Here is a 14,692-nt window from a genome sequence, read left to right as displayed (position 1 = left end):
TACCCTCAGTAATTCACATGTTATGATCACATAAGGATAAACAGTAGCTGCAATTCTGATGCCTCAACCCTTTAAGCCACAAGGGGTTTAAGTCACAGTGGCACTGTTATTATCATAAGGCAGTTGTCCAGCTTTCTGAGAAAGAGAGGGAGACCCAAGATGCACAGCATGGTTCATTCTTTTAAATGGTTAATCTCCATTTTCGAAAAATTTTGACACACCACATTCAAAGAAACAAGTCACCTTAACCACTGGGCCATGAACACAATATATAACAAACAACATGTAGATTCTTCTTAGCCTTTTATTAGAAAAGGAAAACATATAAATATATTCATAATCATTAACATTAATATAGTTGAAAAAAGCTTGGTTCACATAATCATTGTTCACATAATGGTTGAATAAATCATGGTTCACATAATCATGGTTTACATAATCATGGTTTACATAATGGTTGAATAAATCATGGTTCACATATTCATGGTTAACATAACCATAACATAATCATGGGTCACACAATCATGGGTCACATGATCATGGGTCACATAATCAAGGTTTAGATAATCATTTCTCCTTTTACAAAATAAATATGTGCAAAACTGTTTACACAAGAGCAACCAATCACTGAAATTGTCAGTTACAATAGTAAGGGTCTGGGCAACTGCAAAGATATTGATACATTTTGGCTCTGAACAAGTATAATTATATTACATAAACTACTTACTGCTTCATATGAATGCAATTTTAATAAATTACAAATGATTTATGGACAAACAAAAAATATATAAAGTATTTTAGTACAACACAACATTTAATCAAAGCTGTAATAAAAAAATCTTTAAAAATTAAAACACCTAAAATTAAAAGTCTGGAATCGTAAATGAAAATGTAAATAACCTTTTAAAACAAGGTCATAGGTGTCAAACCAGAGCACTCTTTTGACAGTTCTTTAATATCCCGTATTCAATGAAAATCATATGTAAACCCTTACCACCATTAATATCTTAAATGGAATTGTCCAACTTTCATTCTGGTATAAAAAACATGCATCACTATTTAAAAAAAATCAAAAGAAGAACCGACTGCATAGCAAAACAGTGCAGACCATGATCAGACAGCTCAGATGTGCCAACTGATCTTGGTCTGAACTGGTACCATGGGTAATACTAGTTGCAGCCAGCAGGCTAAAGATGAATCATCAATATTACACTAAACTTTTTTAACTTGTAAATCACAGTTCTGAAAGAAATAAGAAAAGTCACTAAAAAATCATCTTCTAATCAGTATTTCATACAAGAGTTAAGCAAAGAATATTGCACAAAGTATAAAAAGACATCTATAAATGTATACTAAACTGATAAACATTTTAAGAAAAAACTAAATTAGCATTTCACAAACTAAAGGAATCTACTACTGCTGTTTTTATTCATGAACTATTTAAAGCTCACATACAACTGCAGGCCTCCAGATTTTATGAGAAGAATATTACAATTGGCATAAAAAAATATTGGAAATTTTGTTGTTATTACATATTTCAATGAATAAAACAAAAATAAATATGAACTGAGCTTTATAAACTTTAAAGTTTCTTAAACATTTTCTTAAAAGTTGTTTAAAAGCAAATTTTCGAGTTATAAATATGCATTTCACCTGAGAAAACATTGGTCATGTCATTAAAAAGATTGATGTTTTTACCGTAAAAATGTGAAAAATTAACAAAGATAAAACTAGTATATCTAAATCTAGATCTAATCTTTCCTTTTACTCAACATAACTTTATATAAGATTTTAAAAGAAACAAAACCGGGCTCAATTTCACAAGCTTTCCTGCTTTGTTTTCATTAAAATCTTTTTTTTTGTTTGGTTGTCAAAATTTTCATGATCATCGTGTGGCAGACATAATCAGGGCTTTCTAATTTCAATACTTTTTACTCATTAAATTTTGTTTTCCTAAGCAATTAGCTCCATTTAACACTTTATAGAGGGCATAACTCTGCCAATCTCAAGGAAAAATTTGTGCCAAAATACACAGGTGCATTAATTTACATGCTGAAAAATACATTGCCTTAGCAAATATATTTTTGAGTTAAAAGTGACACAAGCATGAAAATTCCCAAATACCAGAACTAGAGCAATCAGTAATGACATGTGACACCTGATGATAGCCAATTGCATGTTGCAGCTACTGAGTAGCAGGAGACACAAAAATCATGAACTGACCCAAACACTTTTTCTATTTATGGGTCATAACTCAGTCAAAAAATATTCAACAGGAAAGTCCATTAAATATGGGCAAGTACTTGAGATACCGTTCAATCATGTAAAGTTTCACTTAAATTGCAATATTAGTATAAGAGAAATAGTCCGGACAAAACTTTAAAAAATAAAATTCATCAAAGGGCCATAACTCAAAAATCACTGAACCAGAAAAATGCCAACATTATGCGAAACTAGACATGTTAATGATCATTCCATTAAAGTTTGGATGAAATTGCACCAGTATTTTTTGAGAAGTAGTCTGGACAAGTTCTATGATGGATGTGATAGACAACGGAGAAGTGATCCCTATAAGTGGCGAGACAAAAAGCACCTATAATTCGTTGAAGACATGGGTAAAAGTTAAAGATGTCAATTCTGAGGAGTCCATTAAAATAATACCTTTCATACTCTTGGTACAAGTGTTATTGTAATAAAAACATTTTTTTAACATTGTGCATTGTTAATCAAAAATACGGCTATGATTTATTCTGATAAAAAGAAATAAAAATCTAACAAATGAAGTTAATTAAGAAACTTTTATTAAAAGTGTGTCATTCCTTTACTACAAGCACACATTGCCCTAGTGTACCATTTAAAATTAAATGTGGGTTTAAAGCCATTATTATAGATTATTTACAATTTTGGTGTGTATCATCATTTTGTTATAGGACATTAAAATAACCTTCATTCTACCAAACAATTTTACTAGCTAATAAGTCACATGATATATCAGAATCATATCTCCACCCAACAACATTAAACAAATCTAGTAACATGACTTGCTCTCCTAAACAACATGACATATTTTAACTGTAGCTGCATTCCCACAGAATTTCATATCTAGTCACATGACAGATTTCAACTGTAAAAAAACAATAGCCACCCCCAAGTGAGGACAATGCTTTACTTTTTCTTATTTCTGAAGTCAAAAATTAAAAATTAAAAAAATTAAATAAAAAATCTTTTAAAATATTTTAAACTTAATTCTGTTCCCATAAAATAACATAATTAAACATGGTTTAACTTTACCTCTGCCAAAAAGAAATACATATCAGTCACATGGCATGGCTTAACCTTAGCTCAGCCCCCAAAGAAATACATATGTAGTCATATAACATGGTTTAACATAGTTCAGCCTCATTAGTCAAATACATACAAAGGTCACTGCCTTAAACAATTAACATGTAATGAATATTTATGGAATGTTAATGAGATTATAAATATTCATTATTCAATATGTTGACCAAATTTCTGACGTATAACAAGCATTCATTTTTTTAAAGCATTGCAAATGATTTTAACATTCCCAGACACAAACTTTGATCTAATATATTTGAATATAGTGGTAAAGCTACATTAAAATTAGTTTGTATTTTTCACCAACATTACACTTCAAAACAATAATTTTAAGAGACATGAAAGGTACCCAGAGTACTTTTGACAGAACAACATATTGAATATTGATTATTATAAAAAGAGTTAAATAAAAACTCCTATTAAGAGCATGAAAAAATAAGCATTCTAATAAAATGGTAAGTAAATGCAATGTGGTTAAAACACATTCAAGAAATGGTGAGGTTACTTTCCAAGCAAATCAGATCACATGTACACACAATACATATTACTCTTGTATACTCTATGCACATATACACACCAAATCAGATCACATGTACACACAATATATTACTTTTGTATTCTCTATGCACAGATACACACCAAATCAGATCACATGTACACACAATATGTATTACTCTTGTTTAGTCTATGCACATATACACACCAAATCAGCTCACATGTACACACAATATATTACTTTTGTATTCTCTATGCACATATACACATCAAATCAGATCACATGTACACACAATATATTACTTTTGTATTCTCTATGTAGAGATACACACAAAATCAGATCACACGTACACACAATTTATATTCATATTCACCTCTGATACTGTCCCTAGTATATTGGCACAGCAACCAGAATTTTCAAAGAAAAAGATGTGCATAATCTCCAGACTGCCATCTACACATATTACAAGTTTCATAAAGATACTTCTATTACTTTTTGCGTTAACACTGGATCCAGTTTATGTGTAAAAATTGCCATATTTTCAGTCTATTTGTTGCCATAGCAACCAGAATTTTCAACATAGGAAGAAAAGAAAAAGACGTGCGTAATCTCCAGACTACCATCTACCCATATTTAAAGTTTCATAAAAATATTTCCAGTACTTTTTGCGTTATCATTGGATCCAGTTTATGTGTAAAATTTGCCATATTTTCAGCCTATTTGTTGCCATAGCAACCAGAATTTTCAACATAGGAAGAAAAGAAAAAGACGTGTATAATCTCCATACTGCCATCTATCCATATATCAAGTTTCATAAAAATATTTTCAGTACTTTTCAAGTTATCGCGGGATCCAGTTTTGTGGACTGACGGACAGACGGACGGACAGACGGACGGAGGGTAAACCTAAAGTCCCCTCCGGTAAACCAGTAGGGGACTAATAAGTTGAATATATCACTTAAAATTATCAATCAGTTAAAATGTTGATTATTCAAAAGTTTAAGTGACCGTTTTCTATTTTTGAAAACATAAATTAATATAATTTCATTTAATGCATACACCAAAATAAACATTTGATTAAAAAATTAATCTATGTTTCACAAGATCATTTCAAAATTTGGGAAAAATCTTTGTCCATCTTTCAATCTGTACAAACCCATTCATCATTTAAGGTAAACAATTTCAAAATAAGTTCTAACTGAATAGCAAACAGTGCAGACCATGATCAGTAGCAAACAGTGCAGACCATGATCAGACAGCACAGATGTGTCAGCTGATCTTTGTCTGCACTAGTTCCATGGGTAATATTAGTTGCAGTCAGCAGGCTAAAAATAAATCATCAAAATTACACAAAACTTGTATCTTGTAAAAGCAACTACAGCACAAATGTGTCAGCTGATCTTGGGCTTGTACTAGTGGCGTGGATAAATCTGTTATTGCCAGTGGGCTCAGGTTTAAAGTATGATTGAAATGTTTTTCATCTTTTTTGGTGTAGGAAAATGCAAGTTACCTCTGTAACATTTAGGTACATTATTTCACGCAAATAATCTTCAGTAAGTTGTATGGATTGATTCCTCACATGAAAATTATTGGCCAGTAATATGGTATGGTTTAAGGCAAAGCTCTCTTTGGCTTTATGGCACGCCAACACAATTTAATAAGTTACACCAAGGGTCAAAACCACCTCACCTGCTGGAGAAGAGATGCATAGCATCATGTAATTCGTACCCTCAGTAATTCACATGTTATGATCACATAAGGATAAACAGTAGCTGCAATTCTGATGCCTCAACCCTTCAAGCCACAAGGGTTTAAGTCACAGTGGCACTGTTATTATCATAAGGCAGTTGTCCAGCTTTCTGAGAAAGAGAGGGAGACCCAAGATGCACAGCATGGTTCATTCTTTTAAATGGTTAATCTCCATTTTCGAAAAACTTTGACACACCACATTCAAAGAAACAAGTTAGTCAACAACATTCACCTTAACCACTGGGCCGTGAACACAATGTATGACAAACAACATGCAGATTCTTCTTAGCCTTTTATTAGAAAAGGAAAACATAAAAAATATATTCATAATCATTAACATTAATATAGTTGAAAAAAGCTTGGTTCACATAATCATGGTTCACATAATGGTTGAATAAATCATGGTTCACATAATCATGGTTTACATAATCATGGTTCACATAATGGTTGAATAAATCATGGTTCACATAATCATGGTTAACATAACCATAACATAATCATGGGTCACACAATCATGGGTCACATGATCATGGGTCACATAATCAAGGTTTAGATAATCATTTTCTCCTTTTACAAAATAAATATGTGCAAAACTGTTTACACAAGAGCAACCAATCACTGAAATTGTCAGTTACAATAGTAAGGGTCTGGGCAACTGCAAAGATATTGATACATTTTGGCTCTGAACAAGTATAATTATATTACATAAACTACTTACTGCTTCATATGAATGCAATTTTAATAAATTACAAATGATTTATGGACAAACAAAAAATATATAAAGTATTTTAGTACAACACAACATTTAATCAAAGCTGTAATAAAAAAATCTTTAAAAATTAAAACACCTAAAATTAAAAGTCTGGAATTGTAAATGAAAATGTAAATAACCTTTTAAAACAAGGTCATAGGTGTCAAACCAGAGCACTCTTTTGACAGTTCTTTAATATCCCGTATTCAATGAAAATCATATGTAAACCCTTACCACCATTAATATCTTAAATGGAATTGTCCAACTTTCATTCTGGTCAAAAAAACATGCATCACTATTTAAAAAAAAAATCAAAAGAAGAACCAACTGCATAGCAAAACAGTGCAGACCATGATCAGACAGCTCAGATGTGCCAACTGATCTTGGTCTGAACTGGTACCATGGGTAATACTAGTTGCAGCCAGCAGGCTAAAGATGAATCATCAATATTACACTAAACTTTTTTAACTTGTAAATCACAGTTCTGAAAGAAATAAGAAAAGTCACTAAAAAATCATCTTCTAATCAGTATTTCATACAAGAGTTAAGCAAAGAATATTGCACAAAGTATAAAAAGACATCTATAAATGTATACTAAACTGATAAACATTTTAAGAAAAAACTAAACTAGCATTTCACAAACTAAAGGAATCTACTACTGCTGTTTTTATTCATGAACTATTTAAAGCTCACATACAACTGCAGGCCTCCAGATTTTATGAGAAGAATATTACAATTGGCATAAAAAAATATTGGAAATTTTGTTGTTATTACATATTTCAATGAATAAAACAAAAATAAATATGAACTGAGCTTTATAAATTTTAAAGTTTCTTAAACATTTTTTTAAAAGTTGTTTAAAAGCAAATTTTCGAGTTATAAATATGCATTTCACCTGAGAAAACATTGGTCATGTCATTAAAAAGATTGATGTTTTTACCGTAAAAATGTGAAAAAATTAACAAAGATAAAACTAGTATATCTAAATCTAGATCTAATCTTTCCTTTTACTCAACATAACTTTATATAAAGATTTTAAAAGAAACAAAACCGGGCTCAATTTCACAAGCTTTCCTGCTTTGTTTTCATTAAAATCTTTTTTTTTTTTGTTTGGTTGTCAAAATTTTCATGATCATCGTGTGGCAGACATAATCAGGGCTTTCTAATTTCAATACTTTTTACTCATTAAATTTTGTTTTTCCTAAGCAATTAGCTCCATTTAACACTTTATAGAGGGCATAACTCTGCCAATCTCAAGGAAAAATTTGTGCCAAAATACACAGGTGCATTAATTTACATGCTGAAAAATACATTGCCTTAGCAAATATATTTTTGAGTTAAAAGTGACACAAGCATGAAATTCCCAAATACCAGAACTAGAGCAATCAGTAATGACATGTGACACCTGATGATAGCCAATTGCATGTTGCAGCTACTGAGTAGCAGGAGACACAAAAATCATGAACTGACCCAAATACTTTTTCTATTTATGGGTCATAACTCAGTCAAAAAATATTCAACAGGAAAGTCCATTAAATATGGGCAAGTACTTGAGATACCGTTCAATCATGTAAAGTTTCACTTAAATTGCAATATTAGTATAAGAAGAAATAGTCCGGACAAAACTTTAAAAAATAAAATTCATCAAAGGGCCATAACTCAAAAATCACTGAACCAGAAAAATGCCAACATTATGCGAAACTAGACATGTTAATGATCATTCCATTAAAGTTTGGATGAAATTGCACCAGTATTTTTTGAGAAGTAGTCTGGACAAGTTCTATGATGGATGTGATAGACAACGGAGAAGTGATCCCTATAAGTGGCGAGACAAAAAGCACCTATAATTCGTTGAAGACATGGGTAAAAGTTAAAGATGTCAATTCTGAGGAGTCCATTAAAATAATACCTTTCATACTCTTGGTACAAGTGTTATTGTAATAAAAACATTTTTTTAAACATTGTGCATTGTTAATCAAAAATACGGCTATGATTTATTCTGATAAAAAGAAATAAAAATCTAACAAATGAAGTTAATTAAGAAACTTTTATTAAAAGTGTGTCATTCCTTTACTACAAGCACACATTGCCCTAGTGTACCATTTAAAATTAAAATGTGGGTTTTAAAGCCATTATTATAGATTATTTACAATTTTGGTGTGTATCATCATTTTGTTATAGGACATTAAAATAACCTTCATTCTACCAAACAATTTTACTAGCTAATAAAGTCACATGATATATCAGAATCATATCTCCATCCAACAACATTAAACAAATCTAGTAACATGACTTGCTCTCCTAAACAACATGACATATTTTAACTGTAGCTGCATTCCCACAGAATTTCATATCTAGTCACATGACAGATTTCAATTGTAAAAAAAACAATAGCCACCCCAAGTGAGGACAATGCTTTACTTTTTATTATTTCTGAAGTCAAAAATTGAAAATAAAAAAAATAAATAAAAAATCTTTTAAAATATTTTAAACTTAATTCTGTTCCCATAAAATAACATAGTTAAACATGGTTTAACTTTACCTCTGCCAAAAAGAAAGATCAGATCAGTCACATGGCATGGCTTAACCTTAGCTCAGCCCCCAAAGAAATACATATGTAGTCATATAACATGGTTTAACATAGTTCAGCCTCATTAGTCAAATACATACAAAGGTCACTGCCTTAAACAATTAACATGTAATGAATATTTATGGAATGTTAATGAGATTATAAATATTCATTATTCAATATGTTGACCAAATTTCTGACGTATAACAAGCATTCATTTTTTTTAAAGCATTGCAAATGATTTTAACATTCCCAGACACAAACTTTGATCTAATATATTTGAATATAGTGGTAAAGCTACATTAAAATTAGTTTGTATTTTTCACCAACATTACACTTCAAAAACAATAATTTTTAAGAGACATGAAAGGTACCCAGAGTACTTTTGACAGAACAACATATTGAATATTGATTATTATAAAAAGAGTTAAATAAAAACTCCTATTAAGAGCATGAAAAAATAAGCATTCTAATAAAAATGGTAAGTGAATGCAATGTGGTTAAAACACATTCAAGAAATGGTGAGGTTACTTTCCAAGCAAATCAGATCACATGTACACACAATACATATTACTCTTGTATACTCTATGCACATATACACACCAAATCAGATCACATGTACACACAATATATTACTTTTGTATTCTCTATGCACAGATACACACCAAATCAGATCACATGTACACACAATATGTATTACTCTTGTTTAGTCTATGCACATATACACACCAAATCAGCTCACATGTACACACAATATATTACTTTTGTATTCTCTATGCACATATACACATCAAATCAGATCACATGTACACACAATATATTACTTTTGTATTCTCTATGTAGAGATACAACACAAAATCAGATCACACGTACACACAATTTTATATTCATATTCACCTCTGATACTGTCCCTAGTATAATTGGCACAGCAACCAGAATTTTCAAAAGAAAAAGATGTGCATAATCTCCAGACTGCCATCTACACATATTACAAGTTTCATAAAGATACTTCTATTACTTTTTGCGTTAACACTGGATCCAGTTTATGTGTAAAAATTGCCATATTTTCAGTCTATTTGTTGCCATAGCAACCAGAATTTTCAAACATAGGAAGAAAAGAAAAAAGACGTGCGTAATCTCCAGACTACCATCTACCCATATTTAAAGTTTCATAAAAAATATTTCCAGTACTTTTTTGCGTTATCATTGGATCCAGTTTATGTGTAAAATTTGCCATATTTTCAGCCTATTTGTTGCCATAGCAACCAGAATTTTCAACATAGGAAGAAAAGAAAAAGACGTGTATAATCTCCATACTGCCATCTATCCATATATCAAGTTTCATAAAAATATTTTCAGTACTTTTCAAGTTATCGCGGGATCCAGTTTTGTGGACTGACGGACAGACGGACGGACAGACGGACGGAGGGTAAACCTAAAGTCCCCTCCGGTAAACCGGTAGGGGACTAATAAGTTGAATATATCACTTAAAATTATCAATCAGTTAAAATGTTGATTATTCAAAAGTTTAAGTGACCGTTTTCTATTTTTGAAAACATAAATTAATATAATTTCATTTAATGCATACACCAAAATAAACATTTGATTAAAAAATTAATCTATGTTTCACAAGATCATTTCAGAGTGGGAAAAATCTTTGTCCATCTTTCAATCTGTACAAACCCATTCATCATTTAAGGTAAACAATTTCAAAATAAGTTCTAACTGAATAGCAAACAGTGCAGACCATGATCAGTAGCAAACAGTGCAGACCATGATCAGACAGCACAGATGTGTCAGCTGATCTTTGTCTGCACTAGTTCCATGGGTAATATTAGTTGCAGTCAGCAGGCTAAAAATAAATCATCAAAATTACACAAAACTTGTATCTTGTAAAAGCAACTACAGCACAAATGTGTCAGCTGATCTTGGGCTTGTACTAGTGGCGTGGATAAATCTGTTATTGCCAGTGGGCTCAGGTTTAAAGTATGATTGAAATGTTTTCATCTTTTTTGGTGTAGGAAAATGCAAGTTACCTCTGTAACATTTAGGTACATTATTTCACGCAAATAATCTTCAGTAAGTTGTATGGATTGATTCCTCACATGAAAATTATTGGCCAGTAATATGGTATGGTTTAAGGCAAAGCTCTCTTTGGCTTTATGGCACGCCAACACAATTTAATAAGTTACACCAAGGGTCAAAACCACCTCACCTGCTGGAGAAGAGATGCATAGCATCATGTAATTCGTACCCTCAGTAATTCACATGTTATGATCACATAAGGATAAACAGTAGCTGCAATTCTGATGCCACAACCCTTCAAGCCACAAGGGGTTTAAGTCACAGTGGCACTGTTATTATCATAAGGCAGTTGTCCAGCTTTCTGAGAAAGAGAGGGAGACCCAAGATGCACAGCATGGTTCATTCTTTTAAATGGTTAATCTCCATTTTCGAAAAACTTTGACACACCACATTCAAAGAAACAAGTTAGTCAACAACATTCACCTTAACCACTGGGCCGTGAACACAATGTATGACAAACAACATGCAGATTCTTCTTAGCCTTTTATTAGAAAAGGAAAACATAAAAATATATTCATAATCATTAACATTAATATAGTTGAAAAAAGCTTGGTTCACATAATCATGGTTCACATAATGGTTGAATAAATCATGGTTCACATAATCATGGTTTACATAATCATGGTTCACATAATGGTTGAATAAATCATGGTTCACATAATCATGGTTAACATAACCATAACATAATCATGGGTCACACAATCATGGGTCACATGATCATGGGTCACATAATCAAGGTTTAGATAATCATTTCTCCTTTTACAAAATAAATATGTGCAAAACTGTTTACACAAGAGCAACCAATCACTGAAATTGTCAGTTACAATAGTAAGGGTCTGGGCAATTGCAAAGATATTGATACATTTTGGCTCTGAACAAGTATAATTATATTACATAAACTACTTACTGCTTCATATGAATGCAATTTTAATAAATTACAAATGATTTATGGACAAACAAAAAATATATAAAGTATTTTAGTACAACACAACATTTAATCAAACCTGTAATAAAAAAATCTTTAAAAATTAAAACACCTAAAATTAAAAGTCTGGAATCGTAAATGAAACCTTACTAAAGGTAAATAACCTTTTAAAACAAGGTCATAGGTGTCAAAACCAAAGCACTCTTTTGACAGTTCTTTAATATCCCGTATTCAATGAAAATCATATGTAAACCCTTACCACCATTAATATCTTAAATGGAATTGTCCAACTTTCATTCTGGTCGAAAAAACATGCATCACTATTTAAAAAAAAATTCAAAATAAGTTCTAACTGAATAGCAAACAGTGCAGACCTTGATCAGTAGCAAACAGTGCAGACCATGATAAGACAGCACAGATGTGTCAGCTGATCTTGGTCTGCACTGGTTCCATGGGTAATATTAGTTGCAGTCAGCAGGCTAAAGATAAATCATCAAAATTACACAAAACTTTTAACTTGTAAATTGTTTTGAAAGAAATAAGAAAAGTCACTTAAAAGTCCCCTTCTAATCAGTATTCCATACAAGAGTTAAGTGAAGAATATTGCACAAAGTATAAAAAGACATCTATAAATGTATACTAAACTGATAAATAATTTAAGAAAAACTAAACTAGCATTTGAAAAATTTGACCAACCACAGTCAAAGAAACATGTTACTCTACAGCAATCACCTTAACCACTGGGTTATGAATACAACATACAACAAACAACATGCAGATTATTCTTAGCCTTTTATTAGAAAATGAAAACATAAAAATATATTCATAATCATTTACACTAATATGCAGTTGAAAAAAAGCTTGGTTCACATAACCATGGTTTACATAATCATGGGTCACATAATCATGGTTCACATAACAATGGTTGAAAAAATCATGGTTCACATGATCAAGGGTCACACAATTATGGTTCACATAATCATGCCTCACATAATCATAGTTTACACCACAGTTTAAATATATGTAAATATCAGACCTTAATTTATATCATGCACATGTTAACATACAAATAATAGACACAATTTCTACCTTTCAATAGCAAGTATTTTCTATAAATAACTCATGACCCAGTGGTTCAGGCTAAAACATTTTTCTTTGTACAAAATAAATATGTGCAAAATTATTTAAACAAAAGCTACCAACCACTGAAATTGTCAGTCACAATAGTGAGGATCTGGGAAATCCCTAATATATTGATACATTTTGGCTCTTAACAAGAATAATTATATTACATATACTATGTACTGCTTCATATAAATGCATTTTAATAAATTACAAAGGATTTATGGCAAAACAAAAGTATATAAACTATTTTAGTACAACACAACATTTAATCAAAGCTTAATAAAAAAATCTTTAAAAATTAAAACACCTAAAGTTGAAAGTCTGGGATAGCAATTAAAAACCTTACCAACGGTTTAGGTAAATGACCTTTGAAACAATGTTATAGGTGTCAAACCAGAGCACACTTTTTGACAGTTCTTTAATATCATATATTCAATGAAAATTGAAAAATTATCCATTACCACCCTAAATATCTTATTAGGACTTGTCCATCTTTCATTCCGGACAAACAAAAAAGACATGCATCACTTTTTATGGAAATTTTCAAAATAAGAACTGACTGAGCAGCAAACAGTGCAGACCATGATCACTTAAAAGTTTCCTTCTAATCAGTATTTTATTTCACAAACTACAATAATCTACTACTGCTGTTTTTATTCATGCAATATTTGTAGCTCACATACATCTTTAAACTGCAGACCTCCAGATTTAATGAGAAGAAAACAATTGGCATAACACTATTGGAAGTTTTAATGTTATTACATATTTCAATGAATAGAACAAAAATAAATAAAAACTGAGTTTGTTAAATTTTAAGTTTCTTAAACCCTTTCTAGTTTGTTTTAAAGCAAATTTTCGAGCATAAAGCAAAATTCAATCATCTGACGCCAATGGTGAATGTCATTGTCATTAAAGGTCAAGGACTCAAAGTCACGTCTCAATTATTCAACATGCTGGTTTGGTGACAAGTGCTGTTTTGTCTACATGTATGTATTAATCAAATCTGTACATAAGTATCAATACCAAAATTCAATCATTTGACCTTGACGGTTAATGTTATTTAAAGCTCAATGTCAGTTCAACCTTTTAGACCTAGTCCAATTTTGTTGTTTTGTATTAGATACGGATAGAAATTTCCGTATTATGTTAGTGACAAATACGGTACCATATATGGAAGTGTTGCCGGACTATTTTTGACGTTGGTTCCGATCTTAGCTTTGTATAACGTTGCATTTTGGAAACGGGAACCAAAATTAATTAAAGGCGCGGCCGGTTTGCAAGACTTTACGTATTCATCCGTCAGTCATAAATTTATTTTTTGAACAACTACATTTCATTAACGACAAGGTATATAACAAGGGCACCGCTAGGCGGAGCATTATATGCCCGAAAGTGTTTTTTTTTAGTAAGGATGAAGCATTTTTAAAACAGGGAATTAGCTGTTCATCCTATAAAATTTTACAGCTGTAGGTTGATTAATACTTAAGTTATTAATTGAATGACATTAACCTTTGACCTTGTGACCCCAAATCAATAGGGGTCTTCTACCTTATATGGACAATCATCCTAAGAAGTTTGAATATTGTGGGCCAATTGGAACTTTAATTATGCTCTAGAAACTGTTTTAAGTATTAAGGTAAAAGTGACTTTGACC

At 31.2% G+C, this 14,692-nt stretch overlaps 1 long non-coding RNA gene across 1 annotated transcript; it reads right to left on the bottom strand.

Annotated features, from left to right (window-relative positions):
- Positions 1-286: 286 nt before the first annotated feature.
- Positions 287-12,593, bottom strand: LOC132737099 (uncharacterized). The gene is made up of 2 exons (XR_009626681.1): positions 10,095-12,593; positions 287-4,666 (listed from the first exon to the last, which is right to left on the bottom strand). It is a non-coding gene; the product is annotated as an uncharacterized LOC132737099 (long non-coding RNA).
- Between the last annotated feature and the right edge of the window lie 2,099 nt (positions 12,594-14,692).

The sequence above is a fragment of the Ruditapes philippinarum genome, unplaced genomic scaffold, assembly GCF_026571515.1.
Source record: "Ruditapes philippinarum isolate M1 unplaced genomic scaffold, ASM2657151v2 ctg10766_1_1_1_1, whole genome shotgun sequence".
NCBI classification, from domain to species: Eukaryota; Metazoa; Mollusca; class Bivalvia; order Venerida; family Veneridae; genus Ruditapes; species Ruditapes philippinarum.
The sequence above is the reverse complement of the archived record's forward strand: the minus strand, read 5'-3'. Positions and strand labels throughout refer to the sequence as shown.